This window comes from Tamandua tetradactyla, chromosome 26 (assembly GCF_023851605.1).
Source record: "Tamandua tetradactyla isolate mTamTet1 chromosome 26, mTamTet1.pri, whole genome shotgun sequence".
Taxonomy (NCBI): domain Eukaryota; kingdom Metazoa; phylum Chordata; class Mammalia; order Pilosa; family Myrmecophagidae; genus Tamandua; species Tamandua tetradactyla.
This window is the reverse complement of record NC_135352.1, coordinates 38,347,589-38,359,962: the sequence shown is the minus strand read 5'-3', so window position 1 is coordinate 38,359,962 and position 12,374 is coordinate 38,347,589. Positions and strand designations below refer to the sequence as shown.

The window sequence follows — 12,374 nt, the reverse complement described above, 5'->3', positions numbered from 1 at the left end:
CCAATGGAAAGGCTTTTTTAAAAAAAAATTCCATCCAAAAGGTATTAATATATTGGCATTGCAGTTTATGCATCACTCAAAATTTTTTTTTATTGTTGCAATAGTGTATTATACAATCCTTTTAAGGGATTACCAAGAACATGTAGTTCCTGGATCTGAGAGAGAGAAGCTCAGACCCAAATAAACCCAGTTTTATTCGAACAAAGAGTTTTTTCTAAAACTCTCTAGCCAACCTCTTGTGTTGAGAGTGTTCACATTGAAATTCAGCTTATGAGTTAAGAATGAGGATGTATCATAAAAGTAAAATAACCTAAACAATGGAGGAAATATTTGGAAACCATCTATCTGATAAAGTTTTAATATCCAGAATTTATAAAGAAAGCCTTCAAGTTAATAAAAAAGCAAAACAATCTAATCTCCAAATTTTTTGGAGAGAAATCTATTAAAAATCTTTTGCCTAATTTTCAATTAGATTGTTTTGCTTTTTTATTAAGTTGAAAGATTTCTACCATCATTAGCCATCACTTAATACAAATATTTTATTAATGGATGGTGGTGATTGTAGCACAATAGCGTGAATGCAATTAGCAGTGCTAAAATATGTATCTGAGTATAGTTAAAAGGGGAAACGTTAGGTTGTCTATGTGGTGACAGAATAAGTGTTTTTGTTTGTTTGTTTTTTTAATCCATAGAACCACACTACACAGTGAGCCCTAAGCTAAATCCCACGGACTTTAATTGATAGTACAATTGTAAGAATGTGCTATCAATTCTAAGAAATGCTCCATACGCAAGGAGGTGGCGGTGCACGGAAATCCTGTATTTTATGTATAATTGCTTTGTAAATACACAGCTTCTCCAATAAAGACAAAAACCAACAAACTCTGTAACCATATATCCCATGTCACAAAACCAAAGGCGCAATATTTTAGCTTCACAGCAAATCAGCAGCGCCACGGAAACGGTGTACCAGCACCCCAAACCAGGCCGTACGGACTGGCCTTCGCAATGGGCAGCCTCCTTCCCTGCGCACCGCCCCGCTCCCAGCGGTCCGGAGCTCCCCGCCGAAGGCGTGCGGAAATGGGAGGGAGGGGACTGCCCAGACACACAGCCTGCATCGCCCCCCCCCCGACCCCCGCTCCACCATTGCTCTCAGAGCGGCCTGGACCAGCACCCAGCGCTCACACCGGCTGTGGTTCTCTGAGCCTACCCAACATGCTCGGAAACAGAGAGGACATGGCCATGTTCCCACCTCCACCTCCCTTTCCCTCTTTGCATCCCCCAGGTGACGAGATTTCCCCCCCCCCCCCCGTCGCCCGACTTTATCTTATGTATACTGCAGCCCCATCTTGGGCTGCTACCCTAAATGGACTGGAATAGTATTATCTTGCCATTTTTAATTTTCTGAAAGGACTTGTTTTCTTTCCCGCTTCTCCTGTACTACTATTCAATAATAGCAAATAGTTGTAATATTGTGCCTTGTACTTTTGCAAGGACTTTCAAGGTACTCTTTTACGTAATCCTTGCAACAACTCTACAAAATCAATACTATTATCATCTCCTTTTTGTAGTTGAGGAAGCTGTGGTAGAAAGAAAAATCATGCCCTGAGTCTAGAAAGTGAAGGGCCTGAGATTTGCTCATGGCTCAGAAGTCCCAATGTGTAACCTTCAAACTCTTCGACCTCTATATATCATGTGATATTAATTCTTTAAAATTTGTTGAAACTGGCTTTATGATTTAGTAGATTATTTTAAAAATGGATCACATTAAATTAAAATGAATATATGTCATCTAGTTTTATGTACAGGGTTTTAATAAATTATACTTATCCAGAAAAAAAAAAAAAAAGAATAGGTGTCTGTAGCCAGATGCCTGCTGGCAAGCTCCTTAGTTGGATTTATTAACCTAACCTTTGTTTCTGTAGGCAGATTATTTCACCTCACAAGATCTCAACTTTCTCATCTCTGAATTGAAGATACTCTACTATCTACCCCCAGGCAATTATCATTGTTATGTGTTAACATCTATAAAGAAATTTCACAAGTGCTTTACACATAAATACACACTCAACAGGTATTGCTTACTATTAATTATCAGTGCACCCTACTATTCCTGCACTATCCCAGCCCCTCCTTCTAAATACTAGAGCGTGGGCTCAAGATGACTGAATTAAATCACATAGAAGAACTATTTCAGCTTTAACAAAAAGTAACTGGTAGCTTTACTAAATGAAGCCACATTCTTCACAATAGTATTTATATGCAGTTCATAAACATAAAAGTTGTAACAGTATATGTACGGCAGTGTATACTCTTGGCGAGTCAGGTTTAATGAACGTGATTTGGGAAACATAACTGGACAGATATGGGAAGCTGTTCCATTTCTAAAGAAGACTCCCAGGAGAGTAATTAACTCATCAAAGTCAGAGTCCATAATACACTTTAAAAGAACTCATAGAGTTCACCCTTAAGCCATTTTATCTGGCTCAGCTAGGTTAAGTGGCCCTGCAAATGTGAATCTGTAGATTAGGAAGTTCTTTCTTAAAAAGGCACTTGGAATAATAGGCGGACGTGATGCTCCCTGCTTTGTGAGAGGGTTTGTTAGAAGTGTACGTACAAGTACATTCTGAACTTGCAGACATTAACTTTTCAAATCGCCAAGGCTCTGTGGTCAGCCTGTTTCAAATATTAAAAGGGAGAATTAACTCTGTGACCTTTTGGATGGAAGTAAATAACATTCTCAGAATCTTTTCCAGATTCTCACCATGCATGTGCTGTCAAATGCATACACTGGCTATTTTTCTGGCATAAAATGAGAGATATTACATAATTCTTTAACAAGTGTTTGAAAGGAATTTTTTGGCAAAGAAAAACACTGTGTGTAGAACTTCTGACATAAATCATATTCTGAAAAATCTATTTGACTTTTCTTTCCTTTTTTGTTGAAAGTATGATACAAAGTCCTCTTTAATAGCATACTGCTTAAAATTTATTTGTCAACTTGGTGGGTTTGATATTGAATTTCTTTATCAAAACATTACATATAAATTAAAGATATGTCCTGACCACCTCAAAAGAAATCTAAATCAAGTGGCAATTAATCACATCCTTCTGTTTTGGAAATGAATGTCTCCTTGTGTAAGAGAGTACACTAAGTTCCCTTTCTGAGACAAGACATGAAAACAGGATATGACAATTTTTATTTACCCCTAAGATGTCTTGGTTTAGCAAAGTAGCAGTGGTAAAAAAGCTGAGTGCAATCTTTTGACCTTATTAAAACTGGGATATTATCAATTTTTGAACAAACATTTCATTGCTTACAGTGGTCTCTATCTTAGCTACTGATTGGAGAAGTTAAAGAAATATTTTATGATTCTACTGAAAATGAAAATTATTTTATTTGCTTTTAATATTTCTAAATTTAGTGTGATAAGGACAATTGCCTCTTAGTTATATATCAACCGAAATATTACTTGTATATAATAATAACAGGGAATACATCTGTAGTGCTTACTATGTGGTAGGCACTATTCTAAAATGCTAGTTTTATTATAATTTATATACGTAATCATTCCTTAGCAAACTGATAGTATAGATAAACTATATTACCCCCATTTTAGAGATGAGGAAACTGAGAGATTAAGTAACTCACTTGATAATACTCAGCAAAAATTAGTAGACTGGATTTGAACTCAGGGTCAAGTTCTAAATTTGACACTCTTAAAATTTAGGTTCTTCTTGAAGACATTAGAACATTTTTCATGTATAGGGGTTCTATGATAAAAATAATTTTTGAAATTTTATATTTAAAACAGAAGGGATGATATGCTGCATGTACTATTTCTTAATGAACTTGAAGTAAAAGATAAATAAATGATTTTTCTGAATGAAATCAATAAATGTAATCAAATTTTAGAAAATATAAGGAATTTCTTCATGGATTTTAAATATTTATGTGAGTGATTTAATGCTTTATTATGAATGATTCCATAACGAATAAACAACTTTTGGGAGAAATTAGATTGTTGGAGCACTAAAGGGAGAACAGAGCTAGTTTCTATAACTACATCTGGAGTTTGGTTGTCATTTGATTATAGAGACGATCATAAATATTAACAATCCATCACCAAAGCAACCTGAGTATTTTTGATAATCTCTTTAAGAAGCATATGTAAGCTATGGACAGTTTCAGAAAAACATACGTCATCACACGCATGCAAAATTCTGCTAGCAACATATTTATAGTAACGTAAATTGATTTTCTTCACATAAACAACATTTTTAAAAGAATATTTTTAAAAATTTGCTTTTCTATTTAAAAATCAATGTTCAAGAAAAAATACTTATGGGGCAAATATGGCAAACTTTAATTCTTTTCACAACCAAATTTCCAAGAGTAATTATGTTTAGCCTTGTTAAAGTGGAAACCACATCTTCATCTTTGACAAGTCATTGCGAATAGTATCTTTGGTGTAAAACTACTTCTCATTATTTGATTTTTAATACAATAATGCTTCTGTAATTAATATAAGTAATAAAGTTACACATAAACACAAATAACTTATATGGAATGTAAGTAATAAACCATCATTAGTGGTGTTGTATTCATAAAGTAAGCAGTAGACTATATTTAACTACCTATGATTGAGCTTCCACTAATTGAGAAGGATATAATCCCACGTCACTAGTGATAAAGCTGAGGTTTAGGTTAAGAACTTGCACCAGTCCACAGAATGCTAATTTATGGATTCTGGGACATCATAACCTTTCTTTTCGATTCTGGAAAGATAAAAATAACTGCAGTGAATTTAGTGCCTATTGAATGCCAGGTACTATGCTGGGTATTTTATACCCATTATTTCAGGTTCAGGGTAATTAATATTATCACCATTATATAGATAAGGAAATGGACACTTGCAGAAATAAAGACTTGCCACAAATCATAGCTAGCAAGGAAGCGGGCCTGTTCTGGGGTGGGAGAGGCAGTTCTCCCTGGCCTCTGTCTTCCTGCACTCCCTGCTGGACGTGCCAGGACCAACTTCTCTTCCACCCGAACCACGTGTCGGGGTTGTTTACATGGGTGCTAGTTTTTAGAGGTGACATAACTCACCCGGACAAAGAGCAAGCTTGCTTACAGTTTGCGGTGGATTTCCCAAAAGCAGTGGATTTCCCAGAGTGTTTCATAACCCGTGTTATGAGCATCTGGGCCCATGGCATGGCCTCCACGGGACCTGAGGGCAAAGGAGAACGGGGACAAACACGTTTGTGCGACTGCTGCTTGCTTGTGGTGAAGGATCAAGTCCTTCGTTTCTGACCCAAGAGTCTTCTGTCTTCCACCCATCCAACAGTGATAGGTTAATCTGATAGTTTGTAAGTAGTGTAAAAACAAATCCCAAACTTGTCAATCTGAAGTTATGCATCTGACTGCAAAATCCTTACCTGAAAAGCACTTCATATAGAAGGTATCAATATAGTCCACGTATATGATGTAAAAGTTTACATGCGTCTATAATGCATGTAAAAACAGTTGTACCTTTGTCCTACTCACCCACTCCAAGTCCTGGCTCCTCACAGACTACCTTAATTTAGCTGTTTGTCTATTATTCAAGTTCGCATATTTGAGTTTCTATAATATTATGCTTGACTTTTTCAATTTTTGGCATTGCCTATTAGTTTCCTAAAAGAATTGCTTAGCATGCCACCATCCATATGCATTTAACTCTCCACTAATTCTCTAAATTTAGTTGTATAAAAAATTATAATTAAACCAATATTCACTGTTTATATGTTATGACTATGAATGTATTATTCATGCGTAAGCTCAATATTTTGCAATAATTATAGCTCTTTAGTTGTATGACATTTTATTTATCTGACTGTTAATAATTAATTCTTCTCTGTATTCCTATTACTATTTCAAATTCAGCAAACTCTCTATTAGGGCTCCAAAATTCCTCTCAGTGGATAAACACAGCAGGTAGTCTATCAATTCCACGTTTTTCTTGGAAATCCCTTTTCTCTCTCTTTCCTGTTTTTTCTTCGTCTACTGAAATTGGACCTTTGTACTGATATTCTGATTTTCATATCCTTCTCTTATTTTCTATTTCTTTGCATCTTTATTCTGTTTTCTATTTCTATGTATATTTATTCTACTTTTTCAGTAGATTTCTTTACTTCATCTCCCAAGCACTTTGCTGATTTTTTTTTGTGTGTGTGTATGGGCAAGCACCAGGAATTGAACCCGGATCTCCGGCATGGCAGGTGAGAACTCTGCCTTCTAAGCCACCGTGGCCCACCCACTTTGCTGACTTTTATTGCTAGTTCCAGTTTTTATTTGCTATTTCCTAGTTGACATGATTAAAGAATAAATTGGTTTTTGTGCATTGTTTTTAGAAATCTAGCAAATGACTTCATTTACTGTTATCTCTTATTATACTCTGAATGTCCCATTTTCCAGTTGCTAGTAATATCTTTACTTACGTCATGCCTAAAGATACTGCTTTTTATGGTCTCCTCTATTCCACATTTTTTCTTAAAATTTTCTTTTCTTTCTTCCATTCTTTTCCTCTGCTTCTTTCTTCCAGTCCCTGCTTTTTTCTTTTTAATATTATGCGATGTCTCCAAGTGTTTTTTTATATTTAAGAATGAAGTACTAAAAACTATTTTGGCGCTCAGTCAGTAGCAGATGTCTTGATGAGGAGTGGTGTAAGGGTGGGGCGATAACATGATCCCCAGATGTCACTGTTCCTTCCTCACTTGTCAGTATCTGTACATCTTTTCTCTTGAGCCAGTTAGTTTCCCCAGAGATGGATTCTGTTGTCTCTTGCTTAAGTCTGACTTCCAGCATTTGAGGGAGAGCAGTGGATCACCATTTAGTATGCAGACCACATGAAATCCTTGTTTTCTTAGTACTATGCCTCCTGATGGATCCCAGTAGTTCCTGGAATCCTGAATCCTGGAGCACTTGGCACAGCCCTCAAATGGTTCCTGCCCCCGTCCCCAGCCCCCGCCTCTGTACTGGTTAGGAAGCGAGGATGCCGCATGTGCTCTGAACAGTAGAGGTGGGGAAATTAAGAAGGGAGGGTTCACTGTCACTACAAAAAAATTTAAATCAATTATTTTCCTTTTAGCTGTTTTCTAACCCATACTTTCTGAAGTCACAGTTGCTTCAAATTGCTGATAGTGTGAAAAATTACGATTTGTTTTCTTTTGGGTTCCCCCATTTTGGCTTAGGTTTCAGCTATCTCAGTCTACTAAATAAATCATCCACAAGCTCCCTAAAATATGCTGTCCTCACTCATGTTTCTGTCTTCTTTCCCATTACTTTTATCTTCCCATTTTTATTCCTTACTCTTTCTCTATTTCTATTACATATAAGCACGTAAGTTTAATAGATCACATTTTCCCAGGACATTTTGATTTTCTTTAAACAAAAGAAAAAACAGATCTCTCACAAAGCCCCACAGACGCTCCATTTGTAAATTGAATGAAATCTTTGTTCTAGCAAAATTTTTGTTAACAAAGAAACTGTTTGCCACTTGAAGATTTCAAAGTACTGTGCGGTTTCCAAAAGCAACTCACAAAAAGTCAACTTATTCTTTGATCATGTCAGCCAGGATACAGCACATAAAAATTAGGAGCTGGGTTCACTGAGAGACATCATGTATTCCATTTAAATTCATATTGAAAGTAAAAAAAAGGATGCATTTATGAATCATTCCATAATTTTCATCAAAATATTAGGAGTGTGAGTAATTCTTAATGGATGACATCAGGAAATTACAGCAAGAGATGTGGCTACTGTTTTATTCCTCTGCTACATGACGGAAAATAGTCTAAGCATTTCCAAGAGGCACAATACCGAGGTCTCAGTAGTTCTATTAAATTATTTAGCTTTTTCTTGATTGTGATGTATTTGAATTGGAGCAAATCAGTGCTTTTAGTACAGTTGTGGTCTTCAAATTATGTAACCTTCGTAATGAAGAGATCCATCCTGTCTGACACACTTTCCAGGTGGATTGAGATAAGTGCTTTTCAATTTATGACATCATATTGCTACCAAGAAGTTCACCATGCAAGAAATAGTCCAGTTATTACATTCTATTATGTCCAGTGACAAAGTGAAAAAATCGAAAGTAGTATCTTCTTTCCTTCCAACTCCAATAAAGCTTAATATAAACCAATAATATCCATGACCATATTGGATAATTGTGTATATGCATGTATATGCATTTTAATTCGATCAAAGGAAATAGTCTAAACTTTGCAAAATGATTATGTTTTGCTATCATGATAAATTCTTGCAACCTATTCCACCCAAAACCTATCTAATATGAAATGGAGCCCTATAATGTGATTAAAAATTAAATATCTTTAACAAAGATTATTTTCAAGTTAGCAGGAAAGAAATAGAACTTCAAGAAATGTACACCGTGTTCTATATCCCATGATAGTCATGCTGAGTGCACAACACAGAAAAATCAAGAATCACAAACTCAGGATACGAACCTTTGTGACTTAAAATATAGGTGTTTAATTCATAAGAAATACATATTCATTCTGAGGAGATTCAGAATTCTCATTCTACAAAATTCAAATAATGTAAACCTACTTGACATAAACAGTACCTTTCTCCTTTATTCCTGCCCAAACCCCACTACTCAGTTAAATAGTTTATTACTCTCAACAAATTGTTGCACATCCTTCTAAACTTTTGTTTACATTTACGTTTATGTGCGTTTCTACATATGTAATTGTTTTTACATAAAAGTTTTTTAAATAAAAACAAATATAAAACATTTCATTTACACTTAAATAAACCTTGGAGGCTTTTTATGAATGAATTTGTGTCTATACCATGAGGGGTATTTAGTGGTATATGGCTCTTACTGTGTCAGTCATATTCTTATTGATAAATAAGTAATCTCCTTTCTTCTGTTCCTACTTTAGCACTTCAATGGGCATCTTTGTAAATGTATTACATGTACATGTGAACACATATGTAATTTAGATTCTGAGATATAGAACCACTGAGTTGACAGATATATGAGTTGCATATATTTGCACATCTTAACAGATCATCTTCCTCGTTGATACCAAGTTATATGTATTTGGGAACACCAGATATTACCAGTTTTGTTAACTTATGTTAATATACTTATAAAAATATTGTCTCTCATTTGTTACTTTCCATTTTCGCCCTATAAGTGAGTGTAAATCTCATTTCATTTTTTCTTTTCTGAATTTTCCACTACAGCCTTTTGTCCATTTTTGATTCTGTCATTTGATTATGTTTCTTATTCATTTTATTATTTCCCTACAATATATATACCTAATACATTCTCAAGTGTGCCAGTTATTTTTTAATTTTATTACAATATCATTTTTATATAAAAGACTTTAAATTTTTACAAAGATGGCTTTATTAAGATTGTGTTTTAATATTGAAGAAGTTAATCTGTTCCGTTATGACTTCTAGTTTTTTTTCTAACTCTTGTTTAGACTAGCCTTGCCCAGTTCAAAGTCGTAAAATTATTCCCACATATTATTTTAATATTTGTAAGATACGCCTTTTTATTGGTATGTTTTATTCCATCTAGAATTAAACTTTGTATATGGTGTAACGTCCCCAACTATAAAACACACACAAAGGAGGAGTCGATTTCCTTCCATAGTTTATCGAATGTTTGTTACTTTCACTTAGCTTCACCTAATTGTTGATTATGCATGTATAATCATATACAGTCTTGTGCCAGTCTTAAACAATGAATCTTAACAACGACAACAACAACAACAAAACGGTCTTTAGCAGTTTTTGGTCTGACATGTAAAGAGCTTGGAAGTCATCGTTCTGATCCTCACGGCAGGAGAAAGCCAGCTGAGAAAAACTGAAGGACAACCACTTCCTTACGTCCATTAGGGCAACTCGCCACTCTCCAAACTGGAGAGTCAGGTGAATACAACCAAAGCTGCTGCTGGAGCCTGGCATGCACACTTGTAGGTGACTGAGGACAAGTTTGAGAGATTAAAAACACCTGGACAGCAGCTTTAGGAAACTCCCAACTATTGTGAGATTTACCTCCAGCAGCCCCAGCAGGTTCTCAGAGAAAAATCCTCTCATGCTTCTAGGAAAAAGTGATCATTTGAAATAATCTGTTCTCCACAATAACAGTCTGCCCTCAAGGGAAACTATTTTGCCAGACCCTAAATAACCAAAACCTAACTAACCTAGACAAAAGAAAATATCCAGCTTCAGCTCCCTCTAGTCTTCCTGTCTCATCTATGGCAGGGGAAGGACAATGCTGAGAAATGTTTCTGAAGTCAGAGCCCAGGGGCACAGGCTGACTTAAAGACTGACTGCTAATTGCCAGACAATTATTAATGGGGGAACGGACCATTCTGTAATCTACTCCCTTCACAGCTTACATTTCATCAATATGCCTGTATAATAACACGGGATTACAGCTGAAAGGACTGCAAGCCTCAGACCTTATTTAAGAGGGGGAACATCTAAAGAAATCCAAAGATAACAGGGAAGACTAAAACAAGGACATCTTTGATGCCACAGCTGCACAAACAAAAATACAGCCTAGCTCCTAGCCAGAAAAACATAAAACCTCACACAAAAGGCCTATTTATCTCAGTCCTTTTTACCCAATCCATCATATCCAGCTTTCAACAACAAAGTACAAGGTATGCTAAAAGGCAAAACAGAGTCCGAAGAGAGAGACAGACAGAATCAGACTCATATATGGTAGAAATTTTGGAGTTATCAAAACAGGAATTTAAAATAAGTGTGAGTAATATCCTAAGGGCTCTAAGGGAAAAAAAATGGGCGGCATGCAAAATCAGATAGATAATTTAAGGAGAGAGACTTGGAAGTCCTAAGAAAGAATCAAAAGGAAATACTGTATTAGTTAGGGTTCTCTAGAGAAACAGAATCAACAGGGAACACTTGCAAATATAAAATTTATGAAAGTATCTCACGTGACCGTAGGAACGCAGAGTCCAAAATCCACAGGGCAGGCTGCGAAGCCGATGACTCCAATGGATGGCCTGGATGAACTCCACAGGAGAGGCTCACCAGCCAAAGCAGGAATGCAACCTGTCTCCTCTGAGTCCTCCTTAAAAGGCTTCCCATGATTGGATTTAGCATCACTAATTGCAGAAGACACTCCCCTTTGGCTGATTACAAATGGAATCAGCTGTGGATGTAGCTGACGTGATCATGACCTAATCCTATGAAATGTCCTCATTGCAACAGACAGGCCAGCGCTTGCCCAATCAGATGAACAGGTACCACAACTTGGCCAAGTTGACACCTGTCCCTAACCATGACAAATACTAAAAGTAAAAAATACTGTAACAGAAGTTAAGAATACTTTTGACAGGTTCATCAACAGGACTGTACATGGATCAGGCATAAATTATGAGATTGAAAATATGTCCATAGAAACTTCCCAGACTGAAAAGCAAAGAGAAAAAGAATGAAAAAATACAACAGAACAGCCAAGCAATGTAGGCACATTACACAAGATATACCTTAAGTGCAATGGGAAAGCAGGAAAGAGATGAGAAAAAGGAACAAAAAAAGGTCTGAAGAAACAATGGTTCAGAATTTTCTAAAATTATTGACAGACAACAAATAGCAAACCCAGGAAATTTCAGAGAACACAAAGAAGGAAAATTAAAAACAAAAATTACAACTAGACATATCATATTCAAAGTGCAGAAATTCAAAGCAAAGAGAAAACAATAAAAGAAGCTAGAAGGGGAAAATACACTTTGACTACTTTGATAGGTTATGTGCTCCAGAGAAAGAAGCAATTTAAGCACTGTAAATGGGACCTCTTGAAAGATGTCAGTATAAATTAAGGTGTGGCCAACTGAACCAGGATGGGTCTTAGTTGTATTACTGGAATTATAGGGAAAGCCACAGAGAGAAACCATGGAGAGTAGCAGAAGCTGGAAGTCAACAGAACCCAGAAGAGAAAGGAGCTGCTGCCATGGGCACTGCCATAAGACAGAAAGCCAAGGAACTCCAAAGATTGCGGGCCCTCCAGAAGGCACCAACACAAGGAGGGAGCGTTTTAGCCTCTGAAACCATGAGCCAATCAATTCCTATTGTCAGGTCAACTGAGGGATGAACAGGGATAAGAATGTTATCCCTTGGAGTTTTCTTCAGAAACCATGCCAACCAAGAAGAGTGGAGTGAGACATTTAAAATGGAGAGAGAAAAAACCCCACCAAACTTGAATTCTGTAGTCAGTGAAAATATCTGTCAAAAATGCAGGAGTAGTAAACTTACTCAGAAAAACAAAAATTGAGAGGGAATGTGCCACGAGTAGAATTTTTCTTTTTCCAGGAGATGTTAA

General features: G+C 36.2%; 1 protein-coding gene across 2 annotated transcripts in view; it reads right to left on the bottom strand.

Annotated features, from left to right (window-relative positions):
* GLRA3 (glycine receptor alpha 3) overlaps positions 1 to 12,374 on the bottom strand; it is a 210,766-nt gene that overhangs the window by 68,218 nt on the left and 130,174 nt on the right. The window lies entirely within an intron of this gene.